Source organism: Pinus tabuliformis, chromosome 6 (assembly GCF_031772625.1).
Source record: "Pinus tabuliformis cultivar Carrire ecotype Pingquan chromosome 6, CPIR1, whole genome shotgun sequence".
NCBI classification, from domain to species: domain Eukaryota; kingdom Viridiplantae; phylum Streptophyta; class Pinopsida; order Pinales; family Pinaceae; genus Pinus; species Pinus tabuliformis.
Genome location: NC_142292.1, coordinates 1,779,284,571 through 1,779,295,733, shown reverse-complemented (window position 1 = coordinate 1,779,295,733; position 11,163 = coordinate 1,779,284,571). Strand labels below are relative to the sequence as shown.

At 33.4% G+C, this 11,163-nt stretch overlaps 1 pseudogene; it reads right to left on the bottom strand.

Moving 5' to 3' along the window:
• Window positions 1–475: 475 nt before the first annotated feature.
• On the bottom strand, window positions 476–3,550 carry LOC149266103 (potassium transporter 26-like; annotated as a pseudogene).
• Window positions 3,551–11,163: the final 7,613 nt, after the last annotated feature.

The window sequence follows — 11,163 nt, the reverse complement described above, 5'->3', positions numbered from 1 at the left end:
AATTTCAGAGGACAAAGGATAAAAAGGAGTTACTATTAAAATTTAAAATACCCTCTTAACAAACTCTACTTGGGATTTCCTGAAAATTTTAATTTACCAGGCTCTGCATTTCACCAAAAGATAAGAGCCTTATTGTAAAAGAAGGATTGAAACTAAAAAGTAATGAACTGTTATCATTTTTTTCCATTCTACCAGAGTCACAAAACATGTATGTACTAGTTCACTCTAAATGATGCATGATTTATTGCAGAGATGGTAAAAAACTCAATGCTCATTTCTTTTGATCTCACCGCAAAATCGCATTTTGAAATCTTCTAATCTATTAAAATAGTAACAATAATACAAAATTATATCCTATTTTCCAGTGATCAGGAACTTTACGGCCCTAAAAGCTTTATTATGAGTAAAATCTTCTGATTATTATGAGTAAAAGCTTATGATTTCATTGTCTTCTAACAGTTTTGTGTGAACAATTCTAAATTTCTTGCACCATTCCGACTTGAAGTAAATGCGCTAGTGGTATATGGTAGGTAGATAGAGTCAACCTGCAATTTTTTTGGAGAAATTATAGAGCTTCTCAATCAATAATCCTTCAAAAGGACCAGTGCTCTTATTAGTCTTCAATGTGATTTTTCCTAGAACATACACAACCCTTGTATTCTTTTCCAATTCAAGTTGCTGCAATTCCTCATCTATAGAGTAGTTACTTTCTTCCACTGTATTTTTGCTTGCATAACTTCTGTCATGTGAGGAGGAATGAGTTCCTCTAAGCTTGAGATAGTATTTTATGCTTTCAACAACCTGGTTGATAAATTCAGATCCTTCAATGTTTGGGGCATCTTTGTAACCATATTGGGCTACGCATTTATATACACCCTTTGGCTCTAGTTTTCCAACCATAAATCTCTCCGACAAAAGCACTGTCTTGACTGGAATCATTCTTATGGTGACAATGACAAGAACTTCATGCAGAGACCCCACATTCTTTTCATAATGTTCAATAATCGGTGGTAAGCCAGAAATAAGGTCACTGCAGAAGAAACAAGTTCCTGGTACATGTGAATTCACCCGGGTAACCAATCCATTCAAAACTTCTATGCTGAGTTTTCTTCGTGCTAAATATTTATACTTTTTCTGCCTTCCATAGTTCCAAGAGAACATTATGGTCAAAAAATTAGGAAGGGACACCAACCTCCCTGTGGCACCTTATTCAATACAGATGATAAATAAACGCCTTCAAAGATACCAAAAAAACAAAGTGAAGGGTAGTATAAGCAAAACGTGCATGTTCCAAACCACAAGCATGACCAAGGTTACTACGCACATCGTAATGAACATAACCCCAACAACTGCAACCCCTACACCACCAAATAACTAAAATTATCCTCGAAAATTCCAAATAATCCATAAAAACTACCAAATTCTGTTGTCAGATATAAATTTGGATATTCTTAGCATGTGCATTGCCAATTTGTGTTCCATCCCAGAATCCTACGACAATTGCAATGTAGATAACCATGAGAACATAGTTAACTTCAGGTGAATAGATCTGACCCTCGTAATTTTGTGAGGTATGCACAATCTTCACTCGAGGGAAGCAGCTAAGAGCCATGGATTGTTTTATGATTGAGAATGTTGTTGTAATCAATGCTTGACTGGCTACAATGGCTGCTAAAATGGCAACAATGAACATTGACCAATACACAGGCTGTGGTATTGCTTTGTAAAATGTAGAGCCTATGTCCCCTGGGTTTTTTATCAAATAAGCCGCTTGTCTCGTATATGTGATAAGCAGAGATGGGTAAACCAACACACAGAAAGCAAGCTGCAACAAAAAACCCAAATTTCTCATTATGGTACTAAAACTTAAGGAGGATGAAGCACACAGGTATGATGAAATACTAATAATTCTGTCCTTGACATATAGCTTGGACCTGGATTGATTTCCTGTTGAAATGGCCCAAGTCTACAAACATGGCCTCGGCACCTGGATCCAGTCAGAACAAAGAATTGATGTTAGTGTTTCTATTTGTATAGCTTTAGCATAAATAATTGGGATGAAGTTATGAATTTTGTTTGAGAAAATCATTGGTATGGATTTATCAATTGAGTTAGAAAACAGTTCCAAGTATACTATATGATAAAATGAGACACATATCATCATGCGAATAATCAATACCTGTTATACATAAGACTACACCTCCAAGCATCACCCATCCTTATTAGTGATATTCATGAAAGTAATAATATATATAATATGGGTTGAATGCCTTGAATGCTCCAGGATAATATTTCACAATATTATACTGTCCTATCATGATGTTGGTCACAAACCAGGCAATCATTATGGGTGAGAACATGAAGCTAACTTGTACCGAGTTTTTGAAAAAGGAACAGTATAACAAGATAAAAAATGACACGAGTACAACAACGCTTGCATGAGTTAACATACGAAAACATAAATTATGTTAGGAAGTGGGATGCCATAATTCACATTATACACACAGATGATATCATGTTTATGATAGGGAGTTGCATCCCTCCTTCAAATAAACTAACCCATACTGGAAAACTTGATTACATCCCAATATACTCATGGAAGCCAAGCTAATAGTGTCTACTTCGCATTCTTGTATCATCTTACCTTGGCTCATGTTACTATTCTTGACTGAATTCCTTGCACAGTTGACAACACTGTAGGATTAAAAAAAGCATCATAATTTGGAACAAAATCAACATGTGTGATGGAGCATTGAGTTGAGGTGCCAAGCTGATACCAGTTTGACATGAAAGAATTTTTTGAGATTCATTTATGGGAAGACCTGATATTTCAATAGTCAGCGCTCCAGCCAATCACCATACAAGTGCCCATCATAACAACAATCAAAAAAAAATTCTGAGTCGTTGCACTCTTCTCAAGCAATTCCTTTGTCTTCGAGTTGACAGCCTTTCCACAATTTTGCGTACTGAAAAACTTCAATCTAGTATCTGATGCAAGGTGCATGAATTGATTGCCAGTGCTTTTTTCAAGGTTGACAACCCCTATATTCTTTGCCAATTCAAGCTATTGCAATTCCTCATCTACACAGTAGTTACTTTCTACCACTGTATTTCTGCTTGCATAACTTCTGTCATGTGAGGAGGAATGAGTTCCTCTAAGCTTGAGATAATCTTTTATGCTTTCAACAACTTGGTTGATAAATTCAAATCCTTCCATGTTTGGGGCATCTTTGTAACCATATTGGGCTATGCATTTATATACACCCTTTGGCTCTAGTTTTCCAACCATAAATCTCTCTGACGAAAGCACTGTCTTGACTGGAACCCTTCTTATGGTGACAATGACAAGAACTTCATGCAGAGACCCCACATTCTTTACATAATGCTCAATAATCAGTGTTAAGCCGGAAATAAGATCACTGCAGAAGAAACAAATTCCTGGTACACGTGAATTCACCCTGGCAAGCAATCCATTCAAACCTTCTATGCTGAGTTTTCTCTGTGCTAAATATTTATACTTTTTCTGCCTTCCATAGTTCCAAGAGAACATTATGGTCAGAAAAATTGTTGCAATTAGGAAGGGACACCAACCTCCCTGTGGTACCTTATTCAATACAGATGATAGATAAACGCCTTCAGAGATAGCAAAAAACAGAGTGAAGGGTAGTATAAGCAAAATATTTTGTGTAAACAATGTCCCGTGCACTATTTGTCATAGATTATCCTTCTAATATTCTCACCAGTGAAGGAAACAAGTTTTTTCAAGTCCCAAAAGTCAATAAAAACAACATATTATCAATACAACAATGCAAAGGTTTCTATCTTCCTATATTTTACATCACAACTGAGCATCAAGGGCTGGCACTTCCAAAGGAGCGTGATCAATTCTTCTTAAAATTCGCCACAACCAAAACAACACCATCAAGACCAGTAACAATATAAGTAAGAAAAATAAAATATCTAACCATATATATGCTATTATTCTCCGTTGGTAATCCATAAGTGGTGAAGTTTCAAGAGTTGATGCAGATTCAAGCAGCAAGCTAGCCAATGTTGTCAATTTGCTGTAAAACATTTGGTAGACAAACTTTGAATCTCAAATTCACCAAACAATGAGTAGGATAAAATAGCTCTAATTATCTCCATATAGCCCAGCTCACATATCCACTATCAAAACTGAAGTAAATTGAAAACGCTCTCAAAACTTTTACCTCTTCCAAAACATAATTTAAAAACACATTGTGACATCTTGTCCATCTTTTACCTATCTAATGATAACCTAAAAATCACAGAACTTTGGTAATCTTCTTCTACCATGCCAAGATTTCAAATCATGATTCATACGTATGGTAATATAGACTCAAAGGTCATGCATGCTCATTAGTCTCCGCCCTAGATTGATGAGCAACATGTTCGCTAAATAAAAGCATAGATAATCTACCATAAATTTAAAAATGAATGCATATTTAAAACATGGTAAATGCTTACAATTTTCATTATATACTGAATATCAATACATTATGATATGAAATAAGGCAACATTGCTGGAAATAAGGTCACTGCAGAAGAAACAAATTCCTGGTACACGTGAATTCACCATGGCAAGCAATCCATTCAAACCTTCTATGCTGAGTTTTCTCCGTGCTAAATATTTATACTTTTTCTGCCTTCCATAGCTCCAAGAGAACATTATGGTCAGAAAAATTGTTGCAATTAGGAAGGGACACCAACCTCCCTGTGGTACCTTATTCAATACAGATGATAGATAAACGCCTTCAAAGATAGCAAAAAACAGAGTGAAGGGTAGTATAAGCAAAATATTTTGTGTGAACGATGTCCTGTGCACTATTTGTCATAGATTATCCTTCTAATATTCTCACCAGTGAAGGAAACAAGTTTTTTCAAGTCCCAAAAGTTAATAAAAACAACATATTATCAATACAACAATGCAAAGGTTTCTATCTTCCTATATTTTACATCACAACTGAGCATCAAGGGTTGGCACTTCCAAAGGAGCGTGATCAATTCTTCTTAAAATTCACCACAACCAAAACAACACCATCAAGACCAGTAACAATATAAGTAAGAAAAATAAAATATCTAACCATATATATGCTATTATTCTCCACTGGTAATCCATAAGTGGTGAAGTTTCAAGAGCTGATGCAGATTCAAGCAGCAAGCTAGCCAATGTTGTCAATTTGTTGTAAAACATTTGGTAGACAAACTTTGAATCTCAAATTCACCAAACAATGAGCAGGATAAAATAGCTCTAATTATCTCCATATAGCCCAGCTCACGTATCCACTATCAAAACTGAAGTAAATTGAAAACGCTCTCAAAACTTTTACCTCTTCCAAAACATAATTTAAAAACACATTGTGACATCTTGTCCATCTTTTACCTATCTAATGATAACCTAAAAATCACAGAACTTTGGTAATCTTCTTCTACAATGCCAAGATTTCAAATCATGATTCATACGTATGGTTTATATAGACTCAAAGGTCATGCATGCTCATTAGTCTCCACCCTAGATTGATGAGCAACATGTCTGCTAAATAAAAGCATAGATAATCTACCATAAATTTAAAAATGAATGCATATTTAAAACATGGTAAATGCTTAAAATTTTCATTATATACTAAATATCAGTACATTATGATATGAAATAAGGCAACATTGTCAGAAATAAGGTCACTGCAGAAGAAACAAATTCCCGGTACACGTGAATTCACCCTGGCAAGAAATCCATTCAAACCTTCTATGCTGAGTTTTCTCCATGCTAAATATTTATACTTTTTCTGCCTTCCATAGTTCCAAGAGAACATTATGGTCAGAAAAATTGCTGCAATTAGGAAGGGACACCAACCTCCCTGTGGTACCTTATTCAATACAAATGATAGATAAACGCCTTCAGAGATAGCAAAAAACAGAGTGAAGCGTAGTATAAGCAAAATATTTTGTGTAAACAATGTCTCGTGCACTATTTGACATAGATTATCCTTCTAATATTCTCACTAGTGAAGGAAACAAGTTTTTTCAAGTCCAAAAAGTCAATAAAAACAACATATTATCAATACAACAATGCAAAGGTTTCTATCTTCCTATATTTTACATCACAACTGAGCATCAAGGGCTGGCACTTCCAAAGGAGCGTGATCAATTCTTCTTAAAATTCGCCACAACCAAAACAACACCATCAAGACCAGTAACAATATAAGAAAAATAAAATATCTAACCATATATATGCTATTATTCTCCGCTGGTAATCCATAAGTGGTGAAGTTTCAAGAGCTGATGCAGATTCAAGCAGCAAGCTAGCCAATGTTGTCAATTTGTTGTAAAACATTTGGTAGACAAACTTTGAATCTCAAATTCACCAAACAATGAGTAGGATAAAATAGCTCTAATTATCTCCATATAGCCCAGCTCACATATCCACTATCAAAACTGAAGTAAATTGAAAACGCTCTCAAAACTTTTACCTCTTCCAAAACATAATTTAAAAACACATTGTGACATCTTGTCCATCTTTTACCTATCTAATGATAACCTAAAAATCACAGAACTTTGGTAATCTTCTTCTACAATGCCAAGATTTCAAATCATGATTCATACGTATGGTCTATATAGACTCAAAGGTCATGCATGCTCATTAGTCTCCACCCTAGATTGATGAGCAACATGTCTGCTAAATAAAAGCATAGATAATCTACCATAAATTTAAAAATGAATGCATATTTAAAACATGGTAAATGCTTTCAATTGTCATTATATACTGAATATCAATACATTATGATATGAAATAAGGCAACATTTTTCATCCCTGTGGTGGAAAATAAGGACTGAACTCAATGAAAGTATCTATGGAGTTTGCAGGTTGAACAAAATGAAGGAAAAATTAACCCTATGTAAAGAAACGTTTGTATCCTTGTTGTAACTGCTTGAATCATTTATCTAAGCCCTTCTAGAAGTATTTTCATCGTTGGCAAACAAAATTGTTATCTGCATCAACATCTCAGACTCTGTGTCATGGGTTCTCTTTGTTGTGTGGAATCTGTGTCCTAAGATATATATTCTTGTATCTTGCACCGCAAATTTTAAGAGAAAGCTTACCTTGATTCATGAAACAGTTGTTATGAAATATCTATCTAGCAAAATTGGGCACGTCTAAAGATTGTAGAAGGTTCTGAAGTGTAATGGTTCAGATCTAAGCATAGGGTTAGGGTCTAGCAGCCAGATAACCAAACGTCAGACTTCAGAGGAAAACCAGGTCGGGCATTTGAAATCCCCCTTCAAATCTTCTTATACATCACTATCAGATTCGCATCTGGAAAGGCAGGTAGCCCGCCAGGAGCACGAACTTTGCAGGACCGGATGTTGGCCTTGGCTGCGTCGTATCCCTTCTTGGTAATCACCTGCGGTGAAACGTATGACAGCGCGCCATAGCTGTGTGGAGAAGGTCATCCTATATGAACTGCTCCCACAACGCACTGAGGCTAAAGTCGGTGACCTTCATATCGCCATTTTCGTCTAAAAACTGGTTCTCTGACTTCCAGTGATATGAACCCCGGTTGTGGCAGAAATCGACCCCGCTAATCAACTGCTGAAAATAGTTTTTGCTTCCTCTTCCTTCAGTTTTCCCTTCTCGACAACCGGATTGAAGAGCTGGCTGCGAATCGAATACCTACCTACCTGCAACAATTCGTAACTACTTTTTTGTGATCGAACGGTTCAGCCTTTCTCAATCGTCTAACATATAATCTAATGGTATCTAAGGGTGACAGGTAGACAATAATGGGAGTTGATTTCGTCTAACATATAATCTAACGGTATCTAAGGGTGACAGGTAGACAATAATGGGAGTTGATTTCAGAGGGAAATGCCTTACGGCGTAATTAGAAATTAAGGTGCCGTGAGGAGTTAGAGATATTCACATTGTTAAAATTAAGAACAAATTTTCATGAGCTTAATTCTCAAAACCTTTGAGTAAATCCAAATTTGAAATTTTTTGTCATGCTTTTAACCTTTTTAAGGTTTTAATTATGCAAAACTAAGGTGATGTTGAAATGTTTTTCGTGATGTATTTCAAGAATAGAAACAAAATTAAGGCGATGTTGAAATGTTTTTGGTGATGTATTTCAAGCATAGAAACAAAATTGTATATAATTGCAAGTAATGTTTTACTTCGATTAAATTTCAACTTCAAAATAATTGTTGCACTTTCAATTTTTTGACCTTTTAATTCAACCAACACTATAACGATCTTGAAACACTTTTGCTTAAAGTTTTTGAAGCATAGAAACAAAATTTTAAAGAATTTCAAGTAAAAATTTACCTTCTTAAAGTTCCATAAACCATTTTTGGTCTCAATGCATATTAATCATACTTTCCATCATATATATATTAGATTCATCTTAACTTGGATCTATCAAACATTGTGAAGAATATAACTTTTTAATCCAGAATCATTTAAATTTATGTTTCTTATTAGCCTCAATACTTAATAGATCAGGGTCTTAGTTAAATAGATTTAGGGTAATCTTTAATTATTTTAAATATTGTTACATATATTTTTAAAACAGTGGGAAAACCTATCAGAACTCAATTTTCAAACCAACATTGGGGACAACCATTATTGGCTATTATGCACAAATGTAAGTTGGCTCATCCTTGTTATTCAAGGAAAAGCATGCCACTTGTATCAGTAAGGAGGCATGGTTTCACTCCTTCCAAATGCCTCTAACATGTTTCCTTATATTCAAGGAAGACAAACTATTAGCCAAGAAGAGGAAAATTTAAGCATGATCCAGGCTGTAATGTTGTCACATCTGTAGTGATTTATTTATTTTTAATTTAATTTATATGTAATTTTTAAATATTTTCAATAAAAATTTATGGAACAACATATACCCAATAATTAATTGTAAAACATCTCACCACTCTTAATGCAATATTTTTTTAATTTAATAAGAATACAACTTTTTTATGGAGAAATTTTTATTGTTATTTTGATTTTTCTTTACATTCAAAATATATCATTTATGTTATAAACTAAAAAAAATACAATTTTTTTCTTAGCACTAAATTTTAATACAAATATGATTTTCCATTTATATAATTTTTGAATTAATGTTATGACAGATAACTTTTCACATATTTTTCGTAATTAAATTAATAATGATGATGAATATATAATTTATGTTATATATATATATATATATAATTGATTTTTTTCTTAGCACTAAATTTTAATACAAATATGATTTTCCATTTATATAATTTTTGAATTAATGTTATGACATATAACTTTTCACATATTTTTCATAATTAAATTGATAATGATGATAATTGTTGTTGATTAAAATCACAATTGGTCCATTTAATCTTAAAAAAGGTAAAAATTACTTAGATTACCATAAGATTTTGAATATTGAGAGGGTCAGTGGCATAATAGATATTTTAAATTGATTTCTAATTTGGGTGTATGTAGGGAATTTTAAGAGGAAATGTCTTTCGCTTCCAACCCTCTTAGTGTCACAAATATAAGAAGTTCTTGCATCTCATGGTGTTTTCATAATTTTCCAACGCCCAATTTTTGTATGTAGCTCATTAGAGTTCGTTCATATTTTCGTTGTGTTGATTTTCCTCTTTGTGTTGGTTAGTACTAAAAGATACTTGTAATATTTTAGATTATAGTTGACCACCTCTTTGTAGTATATTTTAAGTTTTTCTCCTTTTCTAACTCTTCATTCTATTTAAATTTGGATGTAATAATATTATTAATATCTCTTGTATCTTGTATGATGACATTTTCCTGAATCCCCATTGATTAAGCCAAGACTAGATGTCTTGATGCCATCCTCGCATTAGCCATCATTGGTTATTCGAAAGTGATTTTAAGAAGCCTCTTGTCATGCATTTTGTTTATTTATTCTTCTACATTAAGTACCTAACCATGGTCATGCACTTAGTGGGGGAGAAGCTCATTTTTATGAGGTGGGTAGGATAAGGTGTATTGCTTTTAATATTAAGATTATAAGTTATAATCCCACACACAACTCATATGTATTGGATGCAGTGGGAGACTCACAGGGGGTACAATAGCCTTCCCTATCTACTTCCAACAATTTTTTTGGGTAAGTTTTTGCATTCGGTTTTAATGGTTTTCAACACACGGTTTTGGATTTTAGCATTTTTGTAATGCATAGTGTTTCATCCCATTGTTTTGTAATTTCAATTAAGGAACTACAATTGTATTTTAAATATAGGATTAATAGATTGGGGGTTTATGGATGTTGCGAAATATACACACCATAGAAATTTAAAATCTATTGATATAAATATTGCATAGTAACATTGTATATAAATAACACATCGAAAAATCTTTAAGTATTTTCTTTTTTTGTTTATGGATTTCCATGGTAAAATCTCAGTGTTAAATGTAACATCTAAGCTATACACAACATTGTTAGTTTCTAGGATCTAAAGGTTATAACTTTTCAAACCATCTTTATATCCAATAGAGCTACACTTCTCACCTTTATTATTCATATTATTCCTATTTTTCTTTGGAATGTATACATAAGCATTATAACCAAATACCTTGTGATGTTTAAGGGATGGTTTCTTTCCAATTCATATATCACATGGAGTTTTTTCATCCAATGTTGGTGACAGTGATCAACTTACCAGATAACATGAAATATCCATTGCCTCTACCCAAAATTCTTCTCCTAATGCTCATTTTTCGATCAATGTCCTATTCATCCTTTCTACAACTCCATTATGTTGAGGTGCATATGGAGTAGCTTTCTTCTTTTGTATATTGCATTTATTATATATTTCCTCAAATTAATCCTTCAAAATGATCTGCAAGTATCATTCCTCAACAACTCAATTATCTTCTTTGTCATATTATACACAAAAGCCTCAAACTCTTTAAATTTGTCAAATAGTTTATATTTCTTCCTAATGAAATGAATCCATGTATTTCTCAAAAAATCATCTACAAATGAGATACAATATATAGATTTACTCAATGATGGAACTGAAATAGGTCCAAACATGTCATTTTATACCAACTATAATATTATTTTTCCCTCATAGCACCACATTATAATCTTACATGATTCAACATCCCATATAAATAATGTTAAC